Source organism: Zosterops lateralis (assembly GCF_965231275.1).
Source record: "Zosterops lateralis genome assembly, chromosome: 5".
Classification (NCBI taxonomy): domain Eukaryota; kingdom Metazoa; phylum Chordata; class Aves; order Passeriformes; family Zosteropidae; genus Zosterops; species Zosterops lateralis.
Genome location: NC_139766.1, coordinates 29986330 through 30002835, shown reverse-complemented (window position 1 = coordinate 30002835; position 16506 = coordinate 29986330). Strand labels below are relative to the sequence as shown.

Below are 16506 nucleotides of genomic sequence, written 5' to 3'. Positions count from 1 at the left end.
GAATTCATACATCACATATTGTGATGTGATTTATGTGATCCAAAGTGGGGTCCCCCGTAAATGATTAGGAAATCTGCACAGTCTCAAAAACCATCCTCCACATGAGTGCTACAACTCTAAAATTAGTATTAACTACTTACTCTTCTACATCATCTGTGTCAGTAGTTGGAGACAATTTTATTACAGTTTAATGTATTTGGTGATTTCCTTATAAATGAAAAAGAAATTTCTACTTAAATAACTGTTTCATGGACCATTTCAAGAAGGAATGTCAGTCTGACTGCTTTTTGTAGACCAGCCTCTTCCTGCTGGTGGTTCAGAGGTAAAGGGAATATGAAGACAAAGAAAAGTTTACTTTTGAGTGCTTTATAGGTGGATAATAAAAGGACAATCTGTGTTTCATTCAAGAAATAACACGTTCAGTATCTCGGCTAGAAAACTTTCAGTAGGAGCTTTTAAGATGCAATTTTAAAATCTTACTTCTGAAGAAAAAGGCTCTTTTTTACCCCTTGTGTGTTAAATTAGATGAAGGAGAAAAATGTGTTCAAACTGTCAGCTTAACTCGCAGAAGATTACAGTGATCTGTGCCTCGTGCTGCCATTTGTAGTCACCTTTCTCCTGCAGCACTCTTTAGCATCCTCAGTCTAGGAAAACTGTTCCTTAGGGAAAAGACTCTAGCAGTCAAAAGTGGTAGGCAAGAAATTAGAAAAACCTGGTCAGGAAAGTATGCAGGTTGCAGATTTGATCAGTTTGCAAAATATGAATGGATGGGTCAAACAGAAGATAAATTTTGGATCTGTTCTGAAGGGGAGAGAAGGAGGGCAGATGGTTGGTGATCACTTTTTTTACAGGGAAATATTTGGGCTGTGTTTAAATACAGTGAAAGCATGTTAATCTCCATGAGAGAGACTGTTATGGGGAAAGTGGAGAGTAATGAAGTAGAAACATCAGTCCAGAGCTCAGTATTGACTAACCTTAAAGAGCAGCTTTTAAGAAATCCTTGCAGTCATAATCAAGCCATAACAAGCTCAACTGGGGACCAAGAAAAGTCAGGTAATGATGAAATGAGGCAGACTTGGCACAGCAGGGGAGGAAGAGATTGTGTGTGCAAGCTTCCCCTGGTGCTGCTTTTATTTTGGGGTGGAATTAGCCCATGACTGTTAGATGGCTATGGTGAACATACACTGCCTTGTCCTTTGTGCTAGCTGAGCAGGGGCAGGATTCACCACCCAGTGATTCTGAATGCAGAATGCTGGTGGTGCTGAGGGTGAGGTTCTTCAGCCTCATTATTGATTAATTCTTCAGCGTCATTCATTCTTCAGCCTCCAGTCAATAGATACATTTATTGCTTTAGTTCCTTCTGATCTCTGTGTGTTTGTGTGTTGTTTTTGTTTTTCTCTGAAAGATGACAGAATCGTGGAATGGCCTGTGTTGGAAGGGGCCTTAAAGGTCATCCAGTTTCAAGCCCCCTGAGCAGGGATGTGTTCTATTAGACCTGTCTGTTCAACCCGTTCCAGTGCATCACCAATCTCACAGTAAATTTCTTCCTAGTATCTAATCTAAACCTACTGGCTTTCAGTTTGTAACCATTCCCCCTTGTCCTGTCACTACATGCTCTTGTAAATACTTTCCATATTTCTTATAGGTTTACTTCAGGTTATGGAAGGTTGCAATTAGGTCACTCTGGGGCCTTCTCTTTTCCAGGGTGAATAATCCCAGTTCTCTTAGCCTTGATGATTGTAGCCTGCAGATAGCTACTCCTATTTTACAAGTGGTCAGCTCTCTACTTTTCTATTAAATTTCTGATGTAGTGTTTTTCTGATGGTAAGTGCAATGAACTGGTAGTCAGTATTTGAGGCCGTGAGATGACAGTGACAGTGACAAACTGTGTAGTGCCTGGCTCTTCCAGGCTCTTCTCTATCATATTCTTCCACTGGTAACTATGGAGCTGTAGTATGCTGTGTGTTAGATGGAGTCCAAAGCCTATTGCCATCCACTTAAGTTTTGTAAAGCAGAAAGAAACTTGGATTTGCCAAATTAGTTTGACACCTTGAAGAACCTAAATGCTGCAAAGCTCATTGTTATAGAGAGGTTGTCATCCAAGAACATGGGATGGCTGAAAGAGTAGTTTCCTCTTCAGAGAGCAGTCATTTATTCATTTCGCCTCTATTGCTAAAAGGATGTCTTAGTAGTGTAACACTTGTCACATATTTCTTTGTAGGCAGAAGAGTGAGTTGGTGCTCTGTGGCTTCTTCTATAATGATGTATTATCAATTCTCACTTGTAATTAAAGATAACTGCATAATGTCTTGTAATACTTCGGTATCACTAACTGGATGCACATTATCCCCTGGATACCTTAGATTCAAAACTTTCTGAAAAATGAGAGGTTTTTTTTTTAAAAAAAGTTGTTTAATTTTGTGATCTTTTGAGAGATTTCAATTCGCTTCATTTCTTATAGCTTGAAAACTGAGACATTGAACTGAATAAATTAAATGAATGCAGAGAAAGTTCTCACTCAAAAAGAGAAATCATTCTGAAATTTGGCTACCCAAGGGTGGTGGTTTGTTTGTGTTTAAAACAGTATCAGTGAACACACAGCACTCAAATGGCTTAATTTAAATTATGAATATATTACAGTGAAGTTTAATATAACTATGATAATTTCACATTTCAATTGACTTTGTTAAAATGAACTTGTTTGTATTTATTACAACTCTTTTATACCCTGAGGAAAGAAATATTTTCAGAGCGTGAAAGTAATTTTAATACTGTTTCACATAACTAATGTATTCGAGTTTTCTTTTTTTTTTTTCTCTTCCCACTTTTCCTGCAATGCAAAATTAATTTAGAAGCCCAGGTTTAGCAGCAAGTTACACACTTCCAGGTTAATTCTTTGATGTGGTTAAATTTGTTTAACAAAGGAAAGTCTTCATTTTTTTGGAAACACCATTTTCATGTTTACTTGCCTGTAGAAGACAGGAGTTAAGAGACTGCAGTTTATGTCAGTTAAAAAAGCTGAGAGAGAACTGTTAGTTCCATAAGGCAAAAATAAATAATTGTTTGACGTGTTGAAATATTACTTTTCCAAACAACTGTTCTTTTCTCAGGCTGTCTGAAGGTAGGCTGAGACAACATTTATCAAAGCTGCTCTGCAGACTTTTCAGTATAAAATTCTCTTCCAGGGAGCTGTATATTGTAATTTGTGATGCGTGGGGGAAGGACAGTGGTGGTGGGGGAACACCTGCCTGTATGTGTGTTTCTCTGTGATCTGGAGCGCAGGTCAGTGTTCTGCCGTGGCAGCAGCACCTTGTGGAGCCTTGTGCAGACAGCGCTAATGGCACTGGGCTGCAGGAGCTCCTGGCCACAGCAATTGCACTGAAGTAACTTTGTAGCTTGACTTCAGCTGTGGGCTGAAGTTGTGGTAGCCCACAGCTTTATGAAAGCAGTACTTTGTGGTTTTGAAGTCTTCTGAGTTCCTCAGTTGCAAAAAAGTGAATTGAATAAGTCCCCCCCTTCTCTTACTTCAGACCTGGCCAGGCAAAGGTGTGCTCTTTTTGTTCACTAGAGGTTTTGTCCCCTCAGAGTGAACATGATCCCAGGTATTACAGAAAACAGCTCTCTGCAAATAGCATTTGGCAAATTTGTGAAGTCCTTGTCAAACCTGCTCTCTGGATGTGTTGGTAGCGTGCAGGGAGTTTTTGATGCGGTGCTGGCAGAGCGTCTAAAGAAAATTCCTCAGCCTGAGTCTTTTATTGCTGCGTGGCTGAACTGATCTTTGAAAGTTGAAATCTCATGAGAGGACTCTCTGTAATCTGGCTTCTAAGGTTTTGTTTTGGTTTGGTTTCTCTTCTTCCCCTGCTCTCACTGATTGCTTGTACTCAGCTGTATGGCACTGAGGAGAGCTTTTGATGACTAATCTAACTCAGCCCCGACTTGTCTCTTTTGAAAGGCTTGTGCTTTGACTATTGTAAGTAGTTTGTGGGGGATGGTTCTTTCTACTGTGCCGTAGTGTAAGCTGCTGTTATACACCAAATAACTTCCCAGATTTATTACTTGAAGTTGTCTGTTCCATAAACATACAAACATGCTTTTATATGTGGCACTTACAGTTTATTCTTTACTGCTTAGAGGTTGAATAGATTATTAGCATTTTTTAAGCTGTTTGCTTAAAAGTAGTTCAAAGTGAATCTTTTAGTTGTAAAAATTACATAGAAGGTGATAGTATTTGTGAGTGAGGTTTAGTGGCTTTTATTGAATGATAAGCATGTAGTGTCTTTGATTTCATGTTCCCTGGTGTTTTAAATTTTACAGCGAAAGCAGAAGTGTTAGTGGCTTCCACAATTAAGGCTAAAAACATGCCAAGCTGAGAGAAAAATGCCAAAAAACCTCCTTCAAGTAGTTCCATATGTTGGTGACACATTATTTCCTGGAAGGCTGGTTGATGCGTTGGCAAAACTAGTATAATATGTCATTTTCTATTAGAAGTTTAGAAAGAACGGTCAAGTTCCTGTTCTTAAAATGGAGGGTTGGGGATGATAAAGGGCCTCTACTTTGTGGGTTTTTTACTATGCTCAGTATTTTAAGTGATCTTTGACCGTTGGTCTTTGCATGCTAAGGTATTGCTTTTCTGTGTCTGATCTTTTCTGATCCTGCTATCTTTAGCTAAGCTAAAATACTGAAACTGGATCTGCCAGTATTTGATTTCTAAATTAAAAGGAAATATCAATCAAGCCTTTAAAGGTGATAAAGGAAATGTAATTTGTTTCTCTTTATGAAAGGGGGGAAGGCCTAAAATTAGAATGGGAAAAAAAAAGAGAAAATTACTATTTCAGAATGTATTCAAGCCAACACAGTTACTGACTTGAACGTATTATGGAATTGTAATAAATTCTCTGCTTGTAGGTAGGACTAACTTGCCTTACAAACAAGCAGAATCCCATGCTCAAGCACAGGGTTAAACTTCAGGGGCAAGCAAATCAGTGACTGTGTAAAAATTCATAGTTTGAGTCATAGTGGGCTGGCTGCCTCTTGCTGCCTCGATCTTTTGGTGATTCAAGGGTTTTTCTAAGCAAGCAAGTAGCCACAGCTTCACCTTAACTTTTAGCTCCACTGTTGTGATTGTTTCAGGAAGAAGGGTAAAAAAACCCCAAACTCTGCAGGAGGAAATACTGGATGCAGCAGTCTGCATATGGGTCTCTGTTAGATAAAAGTAATAATTATTTCTAAAGAAATCCTGGAAGTAGCTTTTGAAGGATTGTGGTGCAGTGACAATATCTTAAATTTATGATTCTCTTTTTTGGGTTACTTAAGAACCTTTTAAGAATAGTATCTATTTTCAGCATTCTCCCATTCCCCTGAAATGGTAGAGGAGGAATTAGTTTTGTGGCTGCATTTCTATACCTCACGTCTTCACTTGTGGCTTTCTGTTGTCATTTAATAGAACTGGTAGCAATGTTTTTTTCTGAAAAGCTTAGGATTTTTCTTAATAAAATCTCTTTATCTTATTGATCTGAAAGTGAAGAGTGCATGCAAGAAAGTCTGTGTGTGTAAGGAATAGTGTCTTAAACACTTAAACACTCAAAGTGGAAGCTGGTCCTTGTCTTGATACCTGGAGAGGTATCAGATTTCACCTGCAGCATAGTGGGCTAACATCTCCAGACTAAATGTCTGGAAAAGTGCATTAAGCTGAATCTGCTTAAATGTTTAACAAAGCTGCTGTGGACTCTGACCTGTACCCCTTTCTGTGTGTAAGCACAGATACGTTTTCCAAATTGAGAAAGGGAAGCCATTGTCATAGTTCACTAGTGTCCTGCTTTTCATTTCTCTCCAAAACTGATCATTTCCTCAGCAGATGAAGTGAAGGGGAGTGCAGACTGTGAAGATGTCCCCAAACTTTGTTTCCCTTACTACGATCTGAGGGAGTGTGGGATCTGAGGTGATTGCACAGTACCGGCTGTTGGCCAGAATTGTATTATTCTTGTACGTCTTGTCCTGTTCCTGGTCACTGTGGTGTAAATGGGGCTGTGTGTGACAACTCGTTCATGTGCTTGTACCTACCTTGCAAGTGAGGCCTCCTGACTTCCAGCTTTCGACTTGACTGTGATTTACCCATGAGGCTTTAGTTAATGAAAGCAGGTGATTTGTATTTGTATCAGTATAGTGGCTGAATTTGTTCTGTGTGAGAAATACACTGTTGCCACTGAAGTGCTTAACCAAACCTGAAAGTCTGCAACCACCTTCCATCAGAAGCAGCAAGTGACCGGTATTTCTCTGTATATATTCTTGATAAGTGTGACAGTACTGGCATCTCGTTTCCTTCTAATGTGGTAGGTTATTAAACATTGCTTAAATCCTCTAATGTGTTCTTGTGTCTCTCACTTACCTCTAACTCTCCCTTCCCCACCACCAGTCAGTAGTCTAAAAGCCAGCTTTGCTATTCTGCTCTGAGTGGGGACTTTTATTCAGACACCATTTTCCAAAAAGAGGCCTTTACTTTTCTTCCTATGTTGACTAGAACTTGTGTTTTCTTCCCAATCATCTAGAATGTGTGAATTTGTTGAGCTTTATTCTAATTGTGGGGAAGATACAGCCTGCAGTCAGGAGAGTCTGGTGTTGGGGTGTCCCATCATCCTGATGATACTCCTTGTAGTTGTTACTGTTCAGATGAGAGTGCAGTTGTGATTGCTGCAGCTGCATCTGCTTGGTTGTTAAATCTGCTTAGGTGGTTCCCCTTGTGTTGAAGCTATCAGCTTTCCTGGACCTCAGCTGACTCTGTGCATCTTGGCAAAGAGGTGAGATGTCATGCCAGGGCTGTCAAACTTGTGTAGCTCATGTAATATGAGAGACATGAGATTTGGCATCCTCAATTTGAAAGAATTCTGGTGGTGAGGCCACAGGAATGTTCTCTAAGTTGATATTTGGTTTCCCCTTCTGTAGCTAACATTTTAAATGTATTTACCTTCTAGGTACATGCAAGATGGGTCTGCCCAGGCCATGGGGTGAATCTGTGCAAATGCAGACTTCTGCTCATGGTGCTGTAATTTCAGTTAGCAGAGCCTGACCTTGGCTTTGTTATTACGTACTTTGATTCAGAAGAGAATCAATTCACCTGTGGTTGTTTGGAATCCAAACTGTTCACTGATCTAACTATTGATTTACATATATATTTGATGTTGCAAAGTTAATAGGGACCTTAGTAAATGTATTTTGTGTTATTTAAAGAGTATTTTATGGTTACATCCTAGAATTGTATTTTGTCCCTACACTATAAATGAGTTACTCTTTATATCTAAGGTAGAGATAGAGGCATCTGATTAATCAAGTTAAGCTAACTGCAAGCTCCAGTGTATTATTGCACTGAATCAGTGTTTGTGATAAGAATTGTTATTGTTTTGTCAAATAGCTTTTAAAATGTATTTTTCCATGGTGTGGTCATATAAGCAAAGATACATATAAAGAAACCTGAATACTGAAGTTTATTTTGTTTTATTTCTACATGTGGAACCATGCAATAGGATGAAGATCTAAAAATTGGCTGTTAGGCTGGTGCACAGAACTGGAGAAGGCACTGATGGCAGCAGTGTTCTTGTGTTTAAGATTACTCTGCTTAAACCAAAACATGCTGTCTGGCTTGTTGGTATGCAAATGCCAGTTTGTTCTCTATGTGTAACGCTCTTTGCTCTTCAGTGGAGTCTGTGGGGATCTCTCAAGTCTATTGGATATAGAAAGCATTCTCACAGAGTTTCCAGCCTCCCTGCTATAGCATGTGATTGGCTTGGGTGTAGTTTCTATTACCACCTGCTATGTGAAATTGTGGTTTCTTTATAGTACATGGGATTGCAGGTTTGTATGCCTAAATAATTTTTAGGAATGAATGTAGCTTGTCCACAGCCCTTAAATTTGTTAGTGGCCAACTTTTAATTTGAAGTGTAGATGGGAATAATTGAAAACCCCAAATTTTCAGTTTTGTTATGCAGACTTGGAATTCAGGGACACAATGGGAAGAAACACCAGTTTTGGTGCAACTGCTAAGACAGAGGCAAGTGGTAAACTGGTAGGACTTAAAACTTCTAGAAACTGGAAGCTTAAACAAGCAGTTGCTCTTGCTTCTGCCTTGGGTGGGGAGGATTTTGTGAAATAGTTTGGAAGACTTTTTGGTACAGTTTATTATTACATAAGCAGTTGCTTTTGCTACCTTTCACACCTGCCCTTCTCTGTATTGCAATGATTTAAAGAAAACAGTCAAAGGACTCAGTCTAACAACTGCTGTGGAAGGCTTGACTGTCTGACACACAACTTGATTTTGAGACCAATCTGTATGCCTCAGTAGAAGCTGTTTGCCTGTCCTGGGATCATTAAGAAAACACATTTTTCTCCTTTCTAATTAAAACAAAACAAAACAAATCTTATTTTACTAAAAGCCCTTATCAGTGGTCAGGGGTGAAGTACTTGGCACCAGCCCGTCTGTCATGTGCAAGGTCAGAAGAGCAGAACTAACTTGAGCACTTGGTACTTGCCCACAGGTTGAACCTTGGCCTCCTGCATGACAACATTTCCAGTTCCTAGGTAGTGTCCTTCCTTCTGACTTCTGGCATACCTAGTTTTGACTAGGAACTTCCTTGTAGATGGAAGAAGTTCAGCCCAAAGAAGCTTATTGTCACCACCCTATTCACAGAACTGTTTTGCAGACTACTATTCCTTATTACGTCTTTCAGCAAACTTTTGAACAATTTTAAGTATAACTACCAAATACTGCTTTTCAATCCTGAAGGCTTTGCTGTAGCTGGACTTTTCAGAGGATGGAAGCAAGCAGTTTCCAGGTGCCAATCCCTTCCATTCCTGGTTATTGTGAGGCAATTTCCTCTGGAGAAAGTTCCTAATGCAGTATTAATGGCTTGCAGTTGACATTTGTGAGCAGTATACTACCCAAATGGCTTGTGAAAACACCTCTGGTATGTTTAATTTGGCTCAGAGAGAGCAGAATCCCAGTGGTGGATTTGTAGGAAAAACATCAAGGTAGAAACAGCCTCCTCTTCCAGGAATATGCTGATGAAGGAGGGAGAAAGCCCTCTTAAATAGTCTCCAAAATTAGAGAAACAGAAATGAGACTTCCAGTGGATTTTGTGGATTCTCCTGGATATTCTGCTCAGCTCAGCTCAACTTTTTTTTCCCCTCAGCTTTTGGCAGTTAGGGCTATGTATTTTTCTAGCAGAAGAAGCTTAATGACTTTCCCCCCTATTTATTTTCTAAGATTACTCAGCACTGGTCGTGTGTTGCGGTTTGTTGTGGTTATTTTGTTGGTGTGGTGTTTTTTTTGGGTTTTTTTTTTTTTTCTGGGCTGCATAGGGAACCCTTCTGTATTCAGCCTGCTCCAGTATTCTGGGATTTCATTTAGCAGAGCTGATCAATAAGCTATGCATGCAGAGTCCTGATTGAGTAGGTCATGAGGACCCTTGTTGGTGCACTGTGAATTGGTGGATTTCTAGATGGAAACTTAGAAACTGCAGCATTGTTGACAAGCTTTGTTGAACTCGCTGCTGGTAGAGGAAGTAATTCTGTCAGGCAAACTTAAGCAAACTGAGATTGCTTTCAAAAGGAAGTTGGTTACCCTTCACAGGACGGTATTTGGTTGTGCAAGTTTAATGAACTTTTAGTAGGTACCTGAACACCAGGTTCTTGTTTATTTTTTTCCCAATGGTGTTTCTTCCTCATTCCCTAATGCCTCCACCCCCATGCCATGTGCAGCCCAAATACATGGGAGAATTGTTTCTTTGCTTCTTTAAGTTGAAATGCAGGAGTTCCTTATCTGTATTCCAAACTAACTTGTATGAAGTTCCTCAAGTATGTTTCTTTGTGTTAGCCCTGTGTAGGAGCTTTCCACCTGCACTGCCGAGTGGTGAAATACTTACCTTATCAAAGTGTTTCAGACTTGCCTTTGATACAGATGGTAGTTCCGTAGATCTCTGTACTGATAAGTGACTGTTTAACCCAGGAGCTGCCATATGATGCTGGTAGTTAGCAGAACTAAATAACAAAGGTCTGTGACCAATGTAAATCCAAGAAGTAATATTCTGTCTCAGTTAATGACAGATATGTATTATGCCCTTGGATGAACAGCCTGGAAAGCACAGCTTTGGAGGAACTTGTGCACAGTGATGCTTTAGACCTTGTTGCTCTCTACAGTTTTGAACCAGGGAAACTTTGAGTTTTGACTGTGAGAATATAAAGGATCTTTTAAATAGAATCTTTGCCTGTCTCTTTGCAGAATCTATAGAAGTTGCAGTAATTTTTTTTCCTTCTTAGACCTCTTTTAGATAGTAGTTGTGAGAAGCTCATTTATCTGTGTTCTTTCAGTTGTTTATGCTGCAGATTTGCATGTCTTACATGTGTTTTAGCCCAATAAATGGCATTGTGTATGTTGCTGCTAAGAAGACTGGATGTCTGGTTGTAGAATGACTGCTTGAAAGTGTACAGATCAGAGTGATGACCTCTAAATCATCGTGCTGCTGTCACTCCCTGTATGCAATTTCACTCCATTGAGCTTATAAAGCCACTGAAGACAAAGCCAAAATGGTTAAATGTGAGGTGAGCTGTATTGCAGACTGGGTAATTTATACATGGCAGCAAGTCCTAAGGACTGCACAGGACCAAACCATGTATATAATTGCCTGACTGAGGGTGCTGTATGGCATAAGTTAATGTGTGATCACAAATTGCAAAAAAGACAAAGCTGACTCTGAAAAAAAACAGTAGGAGGAAGAGGGAGGCAATTTTTGCCTCTTAATCGTGAAACTCTATTAGGTTGTCAGTTAGTTAAGGGTTATGATCTAATTTATTGTAAAATCAGAGAATCAGAGGATTGCTTTTTCACTTGTTAGCACAGAGACAGTGCCAGAGCATGCAATGTCCTCTAGCTGTGCATATCTCCCATCTAATGGAAGTCTGCACAGAAGCTGAAACCCGCTGGGGAACATCAAGTATGAATGTGGCCCTGGGTGTGTTACCCTTCTGTCACTGCCTGTGGCATTTATTTTAATCAATCTTGAGTTGAAATCAAAGCTAATGTTCCCATATAACTGTAGTTCCAGGGTGTCTGTAATGATGTGATGATGTATATACACTGTATTCTTGTGGGAAGTTGTCAAGTCAGCTATTCATTGAATGGGGAGAACTTTTTGACGCTTTTACATTTGAAGTTATAACATCCTTCAGCTCTTTAAATACAGTTTTGGAAGAGGCTTGGCGATAGTGTAAAACAACATGTAGTCTATAACAAGCACCATTTGGATTTTATGCTTGACTTTAAACAAATTGATTAAAGGAAAAATATTAAAAAATTATTTTGTACCACTTGAGTTTTAAGGAATTTATAATTCTTTGTTAGACTACAGCATTCTTGTGGGATCTCAGATGGACTGACAGGATAATTTCTGTATAGGAGCTCTGAGTCCTGCTGTTGCCCTGCAAATGCAGAGCCCCATTTCTGGGAGTGCTGCTGCTGCTCAGGGCTCAAATGGAGTCTCATCCCAGGAACCAAGGAGGAGCTGCAGGGCACGACTGGCAGGCCTGCATGTCTGGATCCCTCTCAGGGGGTCCCTTGGGTAACCTTGCCCTGGCAGCCTTTCAAGCAACATGTGCCCAGCAGCACGGTGAGCTCGTGCTTTCCAGAGATCATTGACTGCAGCCTGCTACCCAATAGCATTGCAGAAATCAAGCTGTTGTGCTTTTTTTTTTTTTTTTTTTTTTTTTTTTTTTAACAGCTCTGCAAAACTGCCACAGCATATTTCTTGCCATTTGTCTGTTGCAGAGGTGCAGTGTTGTGTTTAGCTTTGCAGAGCTGGTCCCTCTTGGATTCAGAGGCTTTGTCTTTTGGGTCTAAAGGGAAACAACCAAAAAATGTAGAAAGAATACAACTCTTGTATCAGGACTGATATCACCGTGAGAAACAGTTTCCTTTGTAGGAAAAATAACAAGATTTTCTTTTGAATGTAAACCAAATGTGTTTTATTTGGGTTATTTTTTGCCTGAGACTGCAACATTTGAAACAATGCTTGTGAATTGCTCCATATTCCAGTTGTACAACACTGCAGGTGAAATACTGGCAAAACTGTTGGGACTTATAGTACTACCCAGCAATACTTGCTAAAAATCCTCAACAACCATTGTGCCTTTAGGACTTCTAATAATTGGGTTGGTGCTGCTTCTTGTTTGGCTACCAAAATATTATTTCTTGTAACGAGTTTATTGCAGTTTTGTTATTTTTTTCCACTATATAGAATCAATAGCCTAAGTATTTTTTAAGTCTAAAAGCACTGTTTTTTAATTGGCAAATGAAGCATCTTCAGAATTAAATTCTGCTGTGATGATGATGTTGTGCAGTCCTGACTCAGTGGTAGAACTTCTCGATGTGTCAGTGGAAACTGTTCTTGACCGGCTGTAGTCTTTACTGAATAAATGACCACTTCTGCACAGAAAGCAACTTTTGAGTCTGCAAAAACTGCGAGCTGTTAAATTTCTGACTTGGTTAATGTGAGAAATCCTAAGCATGTTGATTAATTCTTCAGTTTCTACTGCAAAGCAATATCATGGCAAAGATGCTGCTCTTTCAGTCATTAGTTACCATTTTGGTCTGCTTTTTCATAGAAATTAATCAAGTTAGAGATGCATTGTACAGAATATACCACTAGAACCAAATATTACTGCTGTACTTACAGTACCTTTCTTCACTACAGGTTGAGAGTACTCCAAATGCTCTGTAAATTAGTTCATATCATATGTCTGTGTTAAATATAGCCAAATGCTGAAAGGCTTCTCAGTTGTAGGTGAAGATCTGAAGGACATGCAATGCATGGGAGCAGATGAGTCTTTCTGTGTCTTAACTGTCCCATTCCATTGATCCAGTCCATACAAAGAGTACTGCTGATGTCAGCTCCAAGTAGTACAGTACTCACACTAGGGCTGTGGGCACAGATGCTTCATAAAAAGTTCAGGAACATGAAAAGTTTCAAGTTAGCACATAAGCTTAAAAGCTCTTAGCATATGGTGCCTGGCACATTGTGGTAATGATTAAAGGCGTTTCTACTCTGGCCTGCCAAGTTGTGGCTCATTCTTAGGAAACAACCTTTTTTTTTTTTTTTACCCCCAAGGTTACGACTGGTATTTTAGCCAACACTCTTGCAATGTGGTGCTGCTTCTGCAGAGTATTTCTGCCTGTTGTACTTGCTGTTTTGTGAAAGCTTTGTACTTGTCAGACAAGAGGAGATTAGCAGCAGACAATCTGCACTTAAATATTATTTATTAAATAATCTGGATATTTAAAACCCAAATTTTAAAAATCACACACACACAATGAAAAAAAAAAGAAACCACACTAGAAAAATGCACTACCATAAAGCCACCAGCAAAAACACTTTGCCATTTATCTTGAGAATCCAAGATGTAATGACTATTCTGCACTGCTTCCCTGGGTACCTGCTTCTCTACTAGATTTGACCTAGCTAGGATGAGAAGAGAAGAAGATGGGGCAGGTTAAGAGGGTTGACAAGTCTGTGAAAGAGGGGAAACATGTAATGCAAAGTAGAGAGGTTAGGGAGAGGAATGACATGATAGTTTGGGATAGCTTCTATTTAGACTGTTTGAAGTTGGTTTGAAGGAGAATGGGCAGCAAGGGTGTTGATGGATGGAATTTTGTCAGAGAATGAGAAATTATGACCAGAATGTATGATGAGATGCATCAGGAAAATTGCTGGATACCTGAAGACTAGCTTGAAACTTGAGGAACTCTTGAAGAGCACAAACCTTATTTGGTCTGTGTGAGCAGATGGACAGACTGAGCAGGAGTTCACAAAGTATTTTTGCTCTTCATAATACATTACTACCATTCTTCCTATATTGATAATATTTAAATCAGTAGAGATTAGTATTTCAATCAGAGGGGAAAATTCTGTGAATAATCCCAGTCCACTGTTTCATATCTTAAAGATACCAAAATGTATGAATGTACCCTTTAAATGGTAGCAGTGGACAAAACCAGTTTAGCAGAATTCCAGGAAACAGAGAAGGTGATCTGATTTATAATCCCTATCTAGTCAAATAACTTGAACACTGGTGAGGATTGTTGAACACTGAGCTCTGACAGTCTCAGGCTTGTTTGTGCTTACCTATTCAATCAAGTCTTTCAAAAAGAAGTACCTGAACCTTGACCTTGCAAGGAAGTGCCATAATAAATGCACTGTTTGTTTTTTCAAGTTCCAGCTTCTTACTTTCATTTGATGAGAAAACTTATCCTTCCTTGTACAATAACATATGCTTTTGCTAAATAATTCCGTTGTGATAACATAGAAAATAAAAATAAAAATCCTCAAAGTCTCTTTCTGAAAAGGTGATGTCTAATTTACCATTAAAAAAGAACTTAATGTAGTCTTGCAAGTTCCTAAAGAGGAATAGGCTGAGTATTGATCTCATGGAAAACCATACACAGGCTTTGTTCCTGATGGCAATGGATAAACAAGTTATAGCTGTGTGTATAACTGACCATGTGTGCAGTTGAAAACCTTGTGAGTAGTCTGACACTTTTAGCAATGAGTGCTGTCTTAATGAAGCTACAAATGAGAGTCCAATTAAGTGCTGAGAGTGTGCTGGACTATTCAAGTGAGGGGCTTATTGCTATTCTCATCTGCACATTCAAATAGGTAGCTTTGGTTTTGTTTGATCACGCACTTAATCTCAGACAATAAAGTATGCTTCCTTACTTGCAGTGTGTTAATAGCTGGTGTTTGTCACTGGCTGGTGTTTGCTTAGCTCTTACTTATGTGACTTTCATCCTGGCTGTAAAACAGAGTGGGGGGAAAGACATGCATTTGCAGAACGCTCTGGTCTAGGAGGTTACCTCCAAATCCCTGGAGTACTGGATGACATTTCTAGACAATGTTATTAAGTATCGTGGTTATCTAAATAAAAGATGGCCTTTATTTGCTTCTTTTTAAAAAATTACTGGACCAGCGTTCCGCTATTGAATACAGAGTTGTTCTAAAACTTACCTAACAATAAAAATCAAAAGTTGTCAATTATTAAAGGAAGAACTGTGTTATCAAGACGGTCTGTTGGAGTCTTTGTCTGTTGTGTGCTTACAAATAGTCTGAAATTGAAGATGGAGAGAACAGCATAATATCCTTAGACAGGACAACAAAGATGGCCAGAGTTTATAAGTAATTAAATAGCTAAGGACTTTTCATTTTAGCAGAGCAATGACTATGGGCAAGGAAAAGAAGGCTTTGAAAGCCTTTAGAACTTTCCATTGAACAATCATGACCAGGTAATACGGTTTTCTGCTGGAGTGCTGATGCTGCATTTTGTCTGGTATCAAAGCATGTTCAGTTAATTAGAGCACTTCTAGATTGCCTCCCTGCATGTTTGGGCACACCTTTCCTTTCAGGTTTATTCCCCGCCCCATGTCCCCCTTCATGCAGGCTTCACAAACATACCTGATGGGTTTGAGTAAATGCTCTCGGATGATTTGCTTGAAAGAATCAAGTTCCAGATGGAGTACCAGGAAAAGCATAAATTATTACTGTCTGCTTTGTGGCACTAACACAAACTGACTCGAGTTCTTGTAGTAATTTGTCAACCTGTGGGTTGAATTATCTATTGTAATTACCTGCTTTTGATTCCTGTTTACCTTTCAGTGAATGAGTGACTGTCCCCCTGCCCTTTAACAGCACATGCTTGGACACCTCTTGTTGGTTAGTAGGACTGACAAAATCTTGCTCTGAGCCTACTTCTTTATTTTGTGAGTATTTCTCCTGGATCTAGGGCTGTTGGCAGCCAATCCCTCCTCTTTTTAGCATAATCTACTTGTGAGGTTTCGTTTCTTTCCTTTTTTTTTTTTTTTTTTTTTTTTTTTTTTTTTTTTTTTTTTTTTTCTCCTCTGAATGGTACTACTGTTACCCCAAGCTCTTATTTCAGTTGTGGAAGGGGAAAACAGCGCTCAGGTAGTGAAGACTTTTTCTGCTGTGTGTAAACACTTGAGGTACGCAGCTGAAATTTGGTAAGCTGAGCTTTACTGAAGGCAAAACCAGCTGAACTGTTTTGCTCTGCACTGTAGTGTGTTGTAGAGGCCAGGCATTCATAATGCTTGATGTAAGACCAAGTGAAAGCAAATTTATTAGTATTTAGTTTAGAGAATTCCTCAAGTCACCAGTTGCCAGGAACAGTGTGTTCTCGGCAAGGGCAACTGTTGTGTCTGTGTGTCTGCTGTGACTCCCCCCATGGAGGAGATGCTGGGCTGAGGTTAATTTTGCATTCAGCCTTCTATGGCAAATCTAAAACTAATGAATTTCTCATCACCAGGATGTGTTTTCATAAGCTTAATGGACATATTGTTCTTTAGAGAGCGACAGAATGTCAGTTCTTTAGGGAATAATGCTCATCTAGGTTACAGATTTTTAAACACCATACCTGATTCTTAGGAATACCTTTTTATGTAGGGTGTTTTCAGGACTCTAA

General features: G+C 39.3%; 1 protein-coding gene across 3 annotated transcripts in view; it reads left to right on the top strand.

Annotated features, from left to right (window-relative positions):
• Positions 1–16506, top strand: part of MTUS1 (microtubule associated scaffold protein 1) — a 114235-nt gene that overhangs the window by 11526 nt on the left and 86203 nt on the right. The window lies entirely within an intron of this gene.